Genomic DNA, 15,300 nt, shown 5'->3' with positions numbered 1-15,300 from the left:
ACTCAAGTAATAAACTAACCACATACTCAATTATTACATTCCTTATCTCAGATAAAAGGCATTAAATATTATGTCATTAGCTTGTTTCTATCTTGTAAGAGTTTAACAGTCTGATCCATTTCTGAGATTGTACTCTTGATGTCTTAATATTTTTTAATTGATGAAATAATTTTTTATTTCTTAAGTATTTATTGTCTCACTATAAAGAATGGTGCTGTAATTCCACATCCAAAGTGAGCATTCATCATAGCAACTTGTTATCCACTGAAAATGACAATGTTTTCCCTGAGCCCTCCTCATAGTGACTCTTCCAGAATGCATGCTGGAGATTGGTTTCTGCTCTGCCCAGGTCTTCCTTGGGCCCTGGTTGTAGTGACTGCTAGAATGCATTCGTGGCATTGGGTTTTGCTCTAAATTGTGCTTAGACTACTTTTCTTCATCCATTCCTATTGTGCTATTAAATATAAACATTGTGTTATAGTCTCAAGCATTTTGCTGTGAATTCTCAACATTTTAGTTAGATTTTTATTACAACTTTAGGTATTCTGTTGAAATTTTCCATTTGTAGTCATTATAAAATGTTGTAAACATTATTTCAAATTAAATACCTGGAAAAATTTTATTGTGATTATCCTATGCATGTTTCTACTTTTTGTTTTCTACATTTCTTTTTGTTCAAATACTTTTAGTTAAAGATTGTGGCAACAATTTGAAAGGTTTTTGAGATATATCTTTCTGGGGAAAACTTAGCTATAGGCTTTGTCAGGAAAAGATTAGGTCAGCTTTTGAAAAAGTTCCAGTAATTTCAGACCAGCATTTCCTAAATAATGTCATCTATAGGTGGATTCAAGCTTGTAAAGACTGGTTGATGGCCACTTTTTCTCTTTCAACTTCTACTTGGAGGCCTGGTGTTTTCATCAAGGCTTTCTGACAAGCTTTGAGTTCTCTTCATTCATTCTCACCTTTTCACACTCCCAGTCCTAAATCAACCTTCAAGTTTTGGAACAGAAAAATATTTTGAAATGAAATATAGTAGAAAAGTTAGACATGGTATCTCACACTTTAGATCCTAGATCCCAGCACTCAGGAGGCACAGGAGGCAGAATTAGAAAGACTGCCATGGGCTAAAGATAGACTGGCCTACAGAGTGGCTTCTTGATCATCCTGGGCTTGAGGAAGACTGTGCCTCAAAAAAAAAAAAAAAAAAAAAAAAAAAGGGCAAGAAACATATTATCAACCCCAAGTCAATTCTCTCAAGATTTCTTGTTTTGCTCTTGATCCCAATTTACCATCTACTTTCCTTATTATCAGATCCCTTCATAGTATTCTGGTGTATTTAGAAATATATTTAATAGGTGTTTGACTTTTCTTCATGAAAAAGCACATCCAAATTTACTAAGCTCTTAATATACTTAGCATCATTTCCCCACAGTACACTTTATTTTATGAATCTTATTGCCTATAATTTATATCCATTTGCCTTAAACAACATTTAAATTGCTATGTTAATGGAAAAAAAAATTGTGAGAAGAGAAAATATCATGGCTGTTACCTTTCCTGGGAAGATATGCACAAACATCTATTCACCCAGTTAGGCAAGAGAACAATACCAGACCAAAGAAATGATTCCATCCAAGCTCACCTAGGTGAATCAGAGTTTACTAGGCTTACAGGAGCACAGAAGCCACAGAATAACTGACATTCTATCTTCGACAGAGTGATCCTCCACCACTCCCCACACCCTCAGCTAACCTCCTCTACACTTCAGCATCGCCTGAGATGACATGCTGTCAGGGAAGTTACATGCAGGAGATGAGGGTGGGGTCACAGAATAGATTAAGTACCTGGAATCTCAGGTGAAGTGGAATCACCTTCTCTACACCCCCCCATATGTAAGGGAATGTTAATATGCACAAACTTTCAAGGGTCTCTGGAAAGTCACCATAGCTGCTCTGACTACAAGGTGGTAACTGCCGTGTCACATCCATAGGTTAATTTTCCCCAGCAATGGAATTCCTTATTGTTTCCTACTTTTTAGCAAGGGAACAAATATTTCTTAATTTATGTGCGGTTGCTAATTTTTCTTTTCTCTCCAACATATAGTTTCAGCTAGAATACAAAAAACTTCATTCATGTTTCTGTTAAAGCAGCAATACTTGATATTTCATTATACTTATTTGTTTCCATTTATTCTTTTTCTCTGTTTCCTTCATTATACGTTAATACATGTAAAGTAGAAAATTACAGGTTCGTTGTAATATGCTAGATTTGGAAAATATTTTAATCACAAAAGACAGTCTGAATCTGTTCAAATATTTCTATGCTGTATAATTTTACATTCTAACTCTTTTCCTTTCAGGAAGTTCTTTAAATGCTACAAGGTAGCTCACACTTTTGAAAATCAGAAATACTTAATAGTTAGATGTGTTGCCATACCTGTAATCTATTAGCTTGCAGGATCTGGGACAAAAGGACTGGGGTTTGAGGCTATAAGTCTTGGCTACATAGTGAATTTGAGGCCACGTTGGGCTCAAAAAAAAAAAAAAATAGAAAAAGAAAGAGAGAGAGAGAGAGAGAGAGAGAGAGAAGGAAAGAAGGAAGGCAGGCAGGCAGGCAGGAAGGAAGGAAGGAAGGAACGAACGAACGAACGAACGAACGAAAGAGAATAATGAATAATTTACAATGCATTGTTTTTATGAGTCCTCCCTTCCCAGTCTTCCTTAATAAAAGAATGACACTTTGGCCAGTTTAAGTTTTTTGAAACTTGTTCTTTATGGAGTTTTGAAACCTTATATTTCTTTGTATAAATTTTATCAAATTTCTTATTTCAAAATATATCTCTTATAGTCTGTGGCTTATACTTTGCATTTTTTTAATTTTTATTTATTTATTTACTTGAGAACGACAGACACAGAGAGAAAGACAGATAGAGGGAGAGAGAGAGAATGGGCGTGCCAGGGCTTCCAGCCTCTGCAAACGAACTCCAGGTGCGTGCGCCCCCTTGTGCATCTGGCTAACGTGGGACCTGGGGAAGCGAGCCTCGAACCGGGGTCCTTAGGCTTCACAGGCAAGCGCTTAACTGCTAAGCCATCTCTCCAGCCCATACTTTGCATTTTATTGAGTATCTTTGGAAAAGCAATTTTTTCCTAACTTTGTTAAAAATCAAATACATTGGTTTTATTTAGAATTTGTGCTTGTAGGGTTGCACTCAAAATGTAATCTCAAAAGTATTACTAATGTGTGAATTACCAGTAAGTGTACCACATATTTATTGTATTGTAATAATTGCTTTATCAAAGTTATTTTTTTCAAATTGTACTTCTATATTTTTATTCAACTAAATTCTTAAATAAAGAAAAAACAAACAAAAAATCCCTCTAACCCAAAGTCAGAGATGGTTTCTTGCACTAATCTTCTAGATCTTTAATATTTTTCCATTTTGTCCCTAGCTCTCTGCTCCACTTTGTTCTTTCCTTTCCTTTTTTGTGATTGTTTCCATTTATATTACATCTAATTTATGGAACAAAGAACATAGATGAATCATTTGTGATCATTTCTCTCCAGATAGATAGATAGATAGATAGATAGATAGATAGATAGATATCTGGATATATATCTCTCTATATACCATATATATATATATATATATATATATATATATATATATATATATATGTTTCAATTCACTACTATATTATTTTATTGAGACTTATAAGGTGGCAGAGTATATAAACATATTTTTAGTTTTTATGTATTTAGAGACTTTCTTATTTTCTCCTTACTATAGATTTAAATTTTAATAGAAACATGACAAGTGGACATACTTGATATGATTTGATTTATGTTCTATTTGTTGAATTTTTAGTGCACAAGGTATGACCTAACTTGTTGAATCTTCATAAACACTTTAAAATCCTGAGTTTCTTCTCCTGTTGGCCACAGTGCCATGGACATATGTGGACTGACTGGGTTACTCGTGTCTACATCAATGCAGCTCCCCTATTGCATGATTCTATATTCTGCTTAGAGGAGATGTTTCAGTCTTCACTCACTTTTGTGTGATTTTTCATAATTATTTTAACTCTGATTTTGAACTTTACACACACACACACACACACACACACACACACACACACCATCTAAATTTCTAGTAAAACAACATATATAACACTGTGGGATGCCCTTCATTAATTTCAGTAATTCTTTCTGCTATGTTGTTTACTTTATTGGACAGTGATACATCCAATTCTCCTTTCTTCACGATTAATATTTGCATTATATTATTTTCCTCTTCCCTTATTTTACTTTCAATTTAACAAATTATTTACATTGAAGTGTGTGCATTTGAATAATACTTACATATTGTGTGAATGATGCTGATAAAATTTCATTTTTTTATTTAGGTCATTTATTATTAAAGTAATTATTTATATCTTAACATATGTCTGTCATCACATTACTTGCTATTTGAGTGTTGTATTTTGGCTGTGTTGCTTTTTCCTATCTTTACTTAAAGCGACTTTGTATAGATTCTGTGATGGTGTCTAGGCTTGACTCAAGAATTTGTGTAACGCCAAATGTCTTTGTGGAAAGCATGAAGCTCAGAGAGGACACGCACCACCTACCCAATTATATTCCTCAGTGTTCAATCGATTCGCTCTTTGAAGGAACATGGTACTTAGTGTGAGTAGATGAAAAGCACAGAAGAACTTATGCCCGCTGCCCCTCTCCAAATGACCACACTTTGGATGAAGGAGTAGGACTCATAAGTTCTTTAAGACTCTTATCAGTTTCTTTGGCCTTTGATTCCCCTCTTACATTATTCATCTGTGTTGGGGTCATGCAGCTGTCCTTTCTCAGTTCAAGCTGTATTTTAGTTCTTCGGAGATTGTTAAATGTGCCCTGGTTATGTTTCTAGTGTTACATAGAATCTGACTTGTATTTCTAATTTCTAATCTAAACAAAGGATGACTTTGCCCAGGTTTATCGATAGCAATGTCTTCTCAGGCTGGGTGCTACAGTGACTGAGTCTCCTTTCACTCCATGCTTGGGCCTCACGATGAGGTAAAAGAGCTTCTATGCAACTGGCTGCCATGTTAATCGTTGTAAGAGAAATGAACATTCATCTGGAAGAAGAGAGGAGGCCTTTCTCTCCCTAGACACTCTGAAATTTCTGGTCAGTACAAGGCTTCTGAGACATGGTAAGAAGATATTTTATGCTTGGTCTGCTTGCAATGTGATGCTCTGTGCCTCAGCCCCTGTTCTCCTCAGTGTCCGCCCTGGTTTCTCCTTCTCCTCAATTGCAATGGATAAGAAAGGCAACTGGGACAGAAGGGAGACACACTTGGTTGCATCTATGGGACTATTTCCAGAGCAGACTAATGGACAGTGGAAGTCGACCCTAAATATGGGCAATTATGTCCCAAAGTTTGGGGTCCTGGGATGACTAAAAAAAAAGAACAAGAAGAAAGCTAGCTGAAAACACGTATTCTCCTTTACAGCTACCTGGTCCGCCCAGAAGTGAGTGAGCAACTTCACCATCCTTCCACTGTGCTTTCTGTCACACCCTTGTCACCTTGCCTTCTCTCACACGACGATGGATTTACTTTCAGTCCCGGAGACAAAATACACCTGTCTTTTGGAGCAGGTGTGATAGCTCACCTTATGGTATAGCAAAGGCCAAAATATGTTTTGTTTTTTGGTAGGGTCTTATTATAATTCAGGCTAACTTGGAATTCACTATGTGGCCTCAGGGTGGCCTTGAACTCATGGTGATTCTCCTACTTCTGCCTTCTGAATGCTGGGATTAAAGGCGTGTGCCACTGCACTCAGCATATGTGCTTGATAATTCTGAAAGTTTGTTTTCAGGGTCAAATATGTTTTGTTTTGGTGGACTTTCCATATTCAATTGACAAAAGTATTATATCTTGTTTGTTTTTGAATTGTGACTTCTATGAAATTCAACTGATCAATTTGTTAACAGCATTATTTTTAAAAACTTTTTATTGACAATTTTTATGCATGCATCTAGTATATTTTGATCAAATCACCTTTCATTATCTTCTTTTGCCCCCTTCTCCATTGCCCCCTTGAATTGAAAATTCTTTGAACTAGTTCCTCTTCTAAAGTGAATTTTTCCCCCTCTTCCACCATCCAAGAAAAAAAAAAGTGTTGATGAGCTCAGTACAGGTCAAGAACCTTTGCAGATAGCAGCATGAACAATAAAATGACAGCATTTCACAGTACTCATATCCACTCCCTCATCTCCAGTGTTCCCTGAGCCTTTGAAGACATGGTAGAAAAGTTTTAGTTAGTGCCAAGTACTCAGTAATAGTCACTTATTTTCAATATTTTGATGAGTCTTGAGTCTCCCCAGTAGTCACTGCCAATTACTCTCTCTGACCAAAGGTGACAACAGCATTCATCTATGGACATAAACATAAATGGTAAGAGGGCACTTTCCAGCATCACGACAGTAGCCATCAGGGAGGCTTCCAGCTCAGACCCAGGTTTGTTGCTTAGTGTTCTACAAATGAAGTATGTGGCACCTTTGCCAATAGGGTCATGCCATGTATTTCCAATTGGCAATCAAAAACACTGACAATAGCCTACTTTTTGTCTTTTGGTTATTTTTAGATAGAATTAATTTCATGAAAATTGAATTACTTATTATAAGTTGCTATGTGTGTCTTGTCTTATCCAGCATAATCAGAAAAGAATGTTCCTTCATCTTTTATCCTCAAGCCTGAGCTAATTCCTTGATAGGAAGTATATTTTTAATCAACGTCACATTTATATGAAAAATTCCACAGTTCATCTAATATTTACTCAGGAAAACCAAATAGTAGTTATGGTTATGGAGATACCCTGGCTGGAAGATCCTTCACTCTTCCCATGCTTTATATTTGGTAAGTACACATAAAATAAACTGAATGGAAAACCTAGATGAGTTTTTTTTTTCAGAAATATGACAAAATAAAACTTTAATATCCACCATGTCACATAACCAAAGGGAATTACAAATTACCTTTCAATCCAGAAAACAAGCTGAACTTCTCCAATATCATTTGCTTTTTAAAGGGGAGAATGCAATACATATTTTGCTATAATTCCACAGCTTGAAACTTTTGTTAAATTGTATACTATTATAATTCATATTAATTATTTTCTTTACACCAGTGTAGATAATGGGGTTCTAAGCAAAAATCAGGAACCAAATTCCAAATAATTCTGATTGGCATCAATTTGTCTATCTCCTTTAATTTGGTCATAGGCAAATTTAATTTCTCATAAACCTGTGCATCAGAAGTAAGAAGTTAACTGCACAACCACAAGAATATTCATAGCACTAAGTCTCCCATGTCTTCATGCCATTAGCATTTTTTCTGGGTTTTAAACATTTAATGCTATAAAAACTCACTTTTGCCAATATATGAATCAATTGCTACAAACTGAAACACACATGGAACTTTCAATTTACCTCCTTACAAATTTAATGCAGATCAAGTCAGCACTAATGTTTCACATAATTATGTACCTTGCAATGAATTTATTACTAGAAATGTCTCCTTTAGGATTCACACAATAGATAGCTTGGCTCCATTTTAGGCTATTACTCCTTGGTGTTTCAGGTCTTAGATATTCCTCCCCCATGTGTGTGGAAGCAGAATGCATCAAGGATACAGTGATGGCAACATTGAGCTGCACTGTTGTCTCTTGTAATGAGTCTTGGGATGCATATTCCTAGAGCACTAGGGGACATAGAAAGGTGGATTAAATTTGCATCCAATAAATATAACGTTAAATGAATCAAAGGTGCAAAAACATTGTTAACATTCAGCTAAAAATGTTTAGGAATTGTTTCATTGCTAAAAATTCAAACTAATACCCCCTACAGGAAAAAAAAAAAAAGAAGTATGGCATTGCCTTCTCCAGTCGGATTTGTGTCCTGTCAAAACATTTTGACTTTGGCTACAAGGTCAGCCAGTTAAAACATGTGTCCAGGTCATCATTCTGTGTGTCCGTGTACTGCAACAAGTTGTCAACACATTTTTGTCTGATTTCAAGTTCCTGGGGCTAAATGAAAAGTTTCCCTTGGTTTCTATGAGTGTAGTAAAGAAAAAAAAAATGAATATTATGTGATGGTAATTTTAAAATGTAATATAAAAAATGTGATATAGAAATGCCCAGTGCAATCATGAGGCACATGGCTGGATGTATTTGAGAGGGCATTTCCAGATAGGGCTCACTTAGTTGATAAGACCTTCCCCAAATGTAGGTAAGTGCATTTGAGGGGTTGAGGTTATGGATTGAATAAAATGAGGAAAATGGAAAAATTCAAGTTGAGTACTGGCCTTCTCATGACACTGCTGCTTCTTCTATCCACATGTGATAAAGTCATCTCGTGCTCCTGGTGCTAAGAACAACTTTTTCACTCCTGATGCCATGCCTTCCCTGCTAGAATGGATTCAAGTCTCAAATCATGAATAAAACAGACCCTTCCTAACTTAAGATTCTTTTTCCTTTTGGTTAAAAAATTAAAAAAAAAATTCCTAATACTTATCACTTTGAATAAAAACTTATAAAACAAACATGTTAACTAAATAAAAGTTATTTACATATTTCCTTACACATAGCTATATAAGTTTGTTTTTTCAAATAATTAATTTCACGTGTTCAATACTTGCTATAGTTGAAAATTATAAATGTTATCTGAAAGCATAATTTGCAAAGAATTAAAAATTGAGTCACTTTGCAAAAAATCTGTTGGGTAATATAAGTTATTAATTCTATAACATTGAAAAATCATGTGATTAGTAAATATTTGGGTTTTTTAATAATTCATGTAATCAAGCTAACAGATTAACATTTCTGTTATCAATAAGGTTGTTCTAAGAATTTTCCTGCTGTGTATTGAGTATCTGTGGTATGTACCCATGCATTCAGATATCTGTGTCCCATGTTCATGAATACCAAGGCCAGGACAGAGGAGAACATAGTAGGTTCTCCTCTATTGCCCTCCTGCTTTCTTTCAGTCACAACCTTCCAATGATCTTGACTCTCAGTGCTTTTATGATTAGGTTGACTGACTGACCAGTGAGTTCCAAAGATCCTCCTGTCTTTGTCTCACTGAGGAATAGGATCCTAAGAGTGTGTGGCAATTTCCCATAGGAAGTGGAGCTTTAGCTCAGGTTTACATGTTTATGCAGCAAGTGGTCTTGCTAATTAAGACATCTCCTGAGGTCGTGAAGGATGCTTAATATCTATATTTGCTTAACTTCCCAAGTTTTCTTATCAAGCTAATAAATTTATTTCCATAATAGCTTTTGCAAAAGTATAATCTCCACGCATGGTAGTTTCAACAAAAGTTCTTACTTTATATTTGAGAATCATGTATTTGAGGTTATTTTCAGATATAAGTGACTAGGGACTTCCTGTTCTGAGTGGCAAAGTAGTTATACTTCTTATTTAATTCACTTGAAAGATAAAAGGTCTCCTTCTAGGCTTCCCACTCCAGAAGGTATCTTCAGTTGCAAGCATCAAGTCCATGCCCATTACTCCAAAAGACCAACATCCACATGGTCAGGTTCATCTCAACCCACTCCTCTGTAACAACTTCTGTAGCAGGCAGTTTCAGATTCACTGAGATGAGCTTTCAGACCAGGCACACTTATGGAGGAAGGGATATTTATTGAAGATTACAGATCCAGAGGGAATCCCATAATGGCAAAAGAAGCTGGCCTGCCTTCATAGGTCCAAGCAGAGAGAGAGAGAGAGAGAGAGAGAGAGAGAGAAACACAAGCCAAAAGTGACATAGCACAGTGCATGTTGCATATATTTAGATTGAAATCTCAAACCCACCACCACACCTTAGGATCTGCCCAGTCACACCGCCTCTAGCCAGGTGGCTGCAGATGCAAAGTACAAACTAATAAAACATTAAATATATTGGGGGCTATCTATTCAAATTACCACAGGAGGTTTATATCTCAATACAATAAAGACTATATGTAAAGCTCCTTAAGCCCAAATAATACTTAATTGGAAAAAGCTCAAGTATTTCACACTGAAATAAAAGCAAGGCAGGGTGCCCATTCTCACTACTGCTCTTCGACATAGTACTGGAAGTACTAGCTCAAGCAATAAGTCGAGAGAAAGAAATAAAGGGGATTCAAATTGGAAAGTAAGAAGTCAAGTTATCCCTATTTTCAGATGACAACATCCTACACATAAGTGACCCAAAAGTCTTCTAATTGTAATTTATTTTTTTATTCAGCAAAATGGCATGATGCAAATACAATGCACAAAAATCAGCAGTTGTTCTATATGGAAAGGACAAATATACAGAGAAAGAAATCAGTGAGGCTATCCTATTTTATAATATTTAAATATCTTAGAATAATACTGAAAACAAAATCTCAAGAAATCAAGGAGGACTTGAGAAAATGGAAAGACCTCCCAGTTTCTGGAGATGTAGAATTAATATTGTGAAAATGGCAATTCTACCAAAAGCAATTTACAGATTTAACATAATATCAATAAAAAATACTAGCATCATTCTTTTACAGAGATTGAAAAAGTGATCTCAAAAGTTATATGGAATGTAAGAAGACCTCAGATATCCAAACATATCCTGATGGGGGAAAAAACCCTCTGGCAATATCATCATACCCTATCTAAAGCTGTATTGCAAAGCCATAGTGACAAAAAAAAAAAAAAAAAAAAAAAAAACATAAAATAAAACAGCATGGTACTGGAATAAAAACAGAAACATAGGCCAATGGAACAGAATTGAAGACCCAGACTTTAGGTCAAGTAACTATCATTGTTTATCTTTGCAAAGGTGCCAGTAATGTAGACTGGAGAAAAGACAGCAAGTTCAATGAATGGAGTTGGACAAATGAGATAAACAGATGTAGAAAAATGAAATAACCAGATGTAGAAAAATGAAATCAGACCCGCTCATTTAGCCATACACGAATCAAGTCCGAATGCATTAAAGACCTCAATAAAAGACCTGAAACTCTTCAACTACTGGAAAAAAAAAATAGGAGGCATTCTTCATGATTTGGACAGGGAAAAGACTTCCTGAACAAAACCCCAGTAGCCCAGGAAATTAAACAAACACTCAATCAATGGGATCTCATGGAGCTAAACATACCACAAGTGTAGCCAACAGATTACCTACTTAATGTGAGAAAACCATCACTAGTTATACCACTGATGGAAGCCTAATATCTAGAATATACAAGGAATAAAACAGTAAAAACATTAAATAACCCACTCCAAAGATGGGGCAGAGAACTGGATAGGGAGTTCTCCAAAGAAGAATTAAGATGGCTAACACACACTTAAAAAAAACATGTTCAACATACCTAACCATTAGGGAAATGCAAATTAAAACAACTATGAGATTCCATCTTGCCCCAGTAAGGATAGCAAATATTAAAAAAAATCAAATGATTACAAATGCTAGCAAGGATGTGGATAAATAGGAACATTCATTCACTATTCACTGTTAGTGAGAATGTCTGCTGGTACAACCACTATGTAAATCCTGAAAAGGATTAATATAGAGCTACCAACAGACCTTGTTACTGCCTGTTGCAGTCCGCTTCGCATTGCTGGTAGAAATCACCCAACCAAGAGTAGCTTCTGGGAAAAAGAGGTTTATTTTGGCTTACAGGCTTGAGGGGAAGCTTCACGATGGCAGGGGAAAACGATGGCATGAGAAGAGGGTGGACATCACCCCCTGGCCAACATAAGATGGACCACAGCAACAGGAGGGTGTGCCAAACACTGGCATGGGGAAACTGGCTATAAAGCCCTTAAGCCCGCCCCCAACAATACACTCCCTCTAGGAGGCATTAATTCCCAAATCTCCATCAGCTGGGGGGCTAGCATTCAGAACACCTAAGTTTATGGGGGACACCTGAATCAAACTACCACTTTCTGCCCCTGGCCCCCATAAACTGATAATCATACATGATGTAAAATGCAATGCATTCATCTCATTTTAAAAGTCCCCATAGTTTTTAATCAATCTCAATGATGTTCATACATCCCCATAGTTCAAGATCTTTTAACTGAGCCATAATACCAAAATATAACCTCAAAAACCCCAGAATGGCACAGAATAAATATTCACACTGCAAAAGATGGCATTGGGCATAGCAAAGAAACATTCAACCAATACAAGATTTAAAATAACCAGGGCAAACATCAAACTCTATAGCTTCAAGTCCAGCAACTCTAGCCAGTGACAAATCTTCAAGTCCGATAATTCTAACCAGCAACAAGTCTCTGGCATTCCAATTCCGCCCCTCCAGCTAGGCTACTCACAGTCCTGGGAAACTTCACCGGCCAGCAGCTCCTCGGCAGCCATCTCATGGTCCCGGCATCTCCACTGGGTCTCCACTGCAATCCACGGTTCATCCTCATGGCCCCATGGGGTCTCTATGCAGGCAACCAGCAAACCCGCTTCACACTGCCCATGGCCATTTCCAAAACACAAGACCGTGTTGCAAACTCAATGACCCTCTTTCCAGCATTTCTTATACTCCACGATACCAGGTAGGGTGCCAATTTGTTAATCCAGGGGGGAATAAAGCAGACTTTGAAGAACAGGACACTCCTTGAGCACTCAGACACCTTCAAAAGAGTTGACATTCTTCTTGTTGCCCTAGCGCAGGTCAGCTAGCCCAGTCTCAAAGGTTGTAATCTCTCAGTTGCAGCTGAACGGGCAGCAGTTCACCCAAAGATTTTCCTTTCTGTGCCATATCCCTCTGCACACACCAGTTCATTTCTACGCTAAGCAACCCTGCACAACTTCTCAGGACATGAGCATAAGAGCAAGCTTCTCACACAAACTGCTAGCCCAGTCCAGGCAAAGCTTTTTCTCACTCTCATAAGCCAAACCTCACAGTCCATAGTTCTTACTGCCTTCAGGTCTTTCAGCTCTGACCAGAATAGTCCATCAAGCTGTACTTACAGCACTGCAAGGCATCTCTTAGGCCAAGGTTTCAACTCCTTCCACATTCCTCTTGAAAATCAGCTACAAAAGGCTGAAGCCACACAGTCAGGTGTCTAGTAGCAATCCCACTCCCGGTACCACTTTACTGTTGCAGTCAGGTTCTCATTGCTGGTAGAAATCACCCAACCAAGAGTAGCTTCTGGGAAAAAGAGGTTTATTTTGGCTTACAGGCTTGAGGGGAAGCTTCACGATGGCAGGGGAAAACGATGGCATGAGAAGAGGGTGGACATCACCCCCTGGCCAACATAAGATGGACCACAGCAACAGGAGAGTATGCCAAACACTGGCATGGGGAAACTGGCTATAAAGCCCTTAAGCCCGCCCCCAACAATACACTCCCTCCAGGAGGCATTAATTCCCAAATCTCCATCAGCTGGGGAGCTAGCATTCAGAACACCTAAGTTTATGGGGGACACCTGAATCAAACCACCACATTGCCTTACTGGCAAAAAATGAAAAAATAAAAATAAAATAAATAAATAAATAACACCACATCTCAATTTAGAGATATTTGCTCATCCATTTTTATATCTGCTCAGTTCATAATAGCTAAGAACTAGAATCCACCCAGGTGCACATCAATCAGATGAATGGATAACAAAGATGTGGTATATGTACACAGTGGAATTCTACTCAGTAGTAAGAATAAAAAAATGCACAATGAAACTTGTAGAAAAATGGTCAAACTTGGAACAGACCATTCTAAGTGAACTCTACAATCATAGAAAGACAATCATCGCATGGTCTCACTCATCTGCAGTTCCTAACCTGGATCAGACAGAGTTGCTGTCATTCCTGAATGGCATCTTGAGGCTGGGACCATAGGGAGGGGGTTAAGGCTTGGGGGAAGGGGAATGGTGGGGGTTAGGACACAAAGCTGAATTCAAATTGTTCTGGTACCATAGAATGCTATATCCAGGAAGTTAGAGTAAAAGGTTGAACTCTCAAGAGGACCTTACGGGTAGCACCTGAATTGAAGGGCCCTGTAGAGTATGAGATGAACCCTAATGTTAAATTTTTCCTGTTTATCTTTCTTCTCTGTCTTTTTCTTTCTTATATTCCATTGTCTCTGGCCTGTAATTCCCTGTACCAGAATGTGGTCTACATAAACAATGAGGTATTGATAAGAGAGACCTACTAGATCTCCCAAAACAAATAAGACAGTCTTCTGCCAGAGCACTTGATTACCCATCAGAGGTTAAAGGTAAGACCCTACTGCTGAAGACACCATATGCTATCAGCACAGATGATGAAGAGACTTAGTTGGAATCCAGGAGAGAGCCAGTCCTCAGACAATTATCCCATCCAGTGGTGGAAGGCATTACATGAGCTACCAGGGGAAAGTGGCCAATACCTGTCTGAACAACTCAAAATCTAAGTGACTCAGAGGCAAGCAACCTCACATGATGTTCACACAAGTGCAGCAATGGCACACAGACATGGCAGGAAACCAACTGCTCTTGGATTGGCAAACAGATCTGCTCTGTGGAAAGGAAAGCATATCTGGAACTGGGAAACGAGTCAGAATCATGTCCAGATAATGATTCTGTTTTCCATTGTCAAGCTCCCACTAATCTTGGGCTATAAGAAGGTACACACCATTTAAATCCTCTCTAAATTAATAATGGTTACCTCATTTAACCAGAGCTGTCCTTACTCTCTGTTCAAGTTTCTGCTTCTCTTTTTCAGGTGGAAGTGGGATCTGAGGAGATAAATGACCCAGTGTATTTCACTCTGGCCCCAGCTGAAACCACATATCTATCTATCTATCTATCTATCTATCTATCTATCTATCTATGTATCTATCAGCTATCTATCTATCTAACTAAATAACTATCTATCATCTATCTCTCCCACACATACAAACATACAAATACAAACACACATATACACACATCTTGCCTTTAAAATTCATTATTTAAAATTGATAAGATGCACATTTTGAGTAGGCAGCTATTATTATTGTCAGTAAGGAGATAAACTTAGCTTACTAGTTTATTTTCCTACATTGAAGTAAAATCATGTGCTGTGTCCCTCTGTGTTACTTATAATAAGAAGCACTTGGGTAGCAAATAAAAATTATCTGTAGCATTTTCTAAGTTTTAATTGTGAAATGTATTTTCTTGTAAAAATACAGGAAAGAAGGAACTTAACTCATTTTAGCATAACTGTTTTTAATATACACTAATACCTAAAATTCCTATCATATATAGTAAGTGGTATTTACATTGAATAAATATGTCTTTCAGTTTTACTCTTATATTAAA

The sequence above is a fragment of the Jaculus jaculus genome, chromosome 15 (assembly GCF_020740685.1).
Source record: "Jaculus jaculus isolate mJacJac1 chromosome 15, mJacJac1.mat.Y.cur, whole genome shotgun sequence".
In the NCBI taxonomy this organism is placed as follows: domain Eukaryota; kingdom Metazoa; phylum Chordata; class Mammalia; order Rodentia; family Dipodidae; genus Jaculus; species Jaculus jaculus.
The sequence above is the reverse complement of the archived record's forward strand: the minus strand, read 5'-3'. Positions refer to the sequence as shown.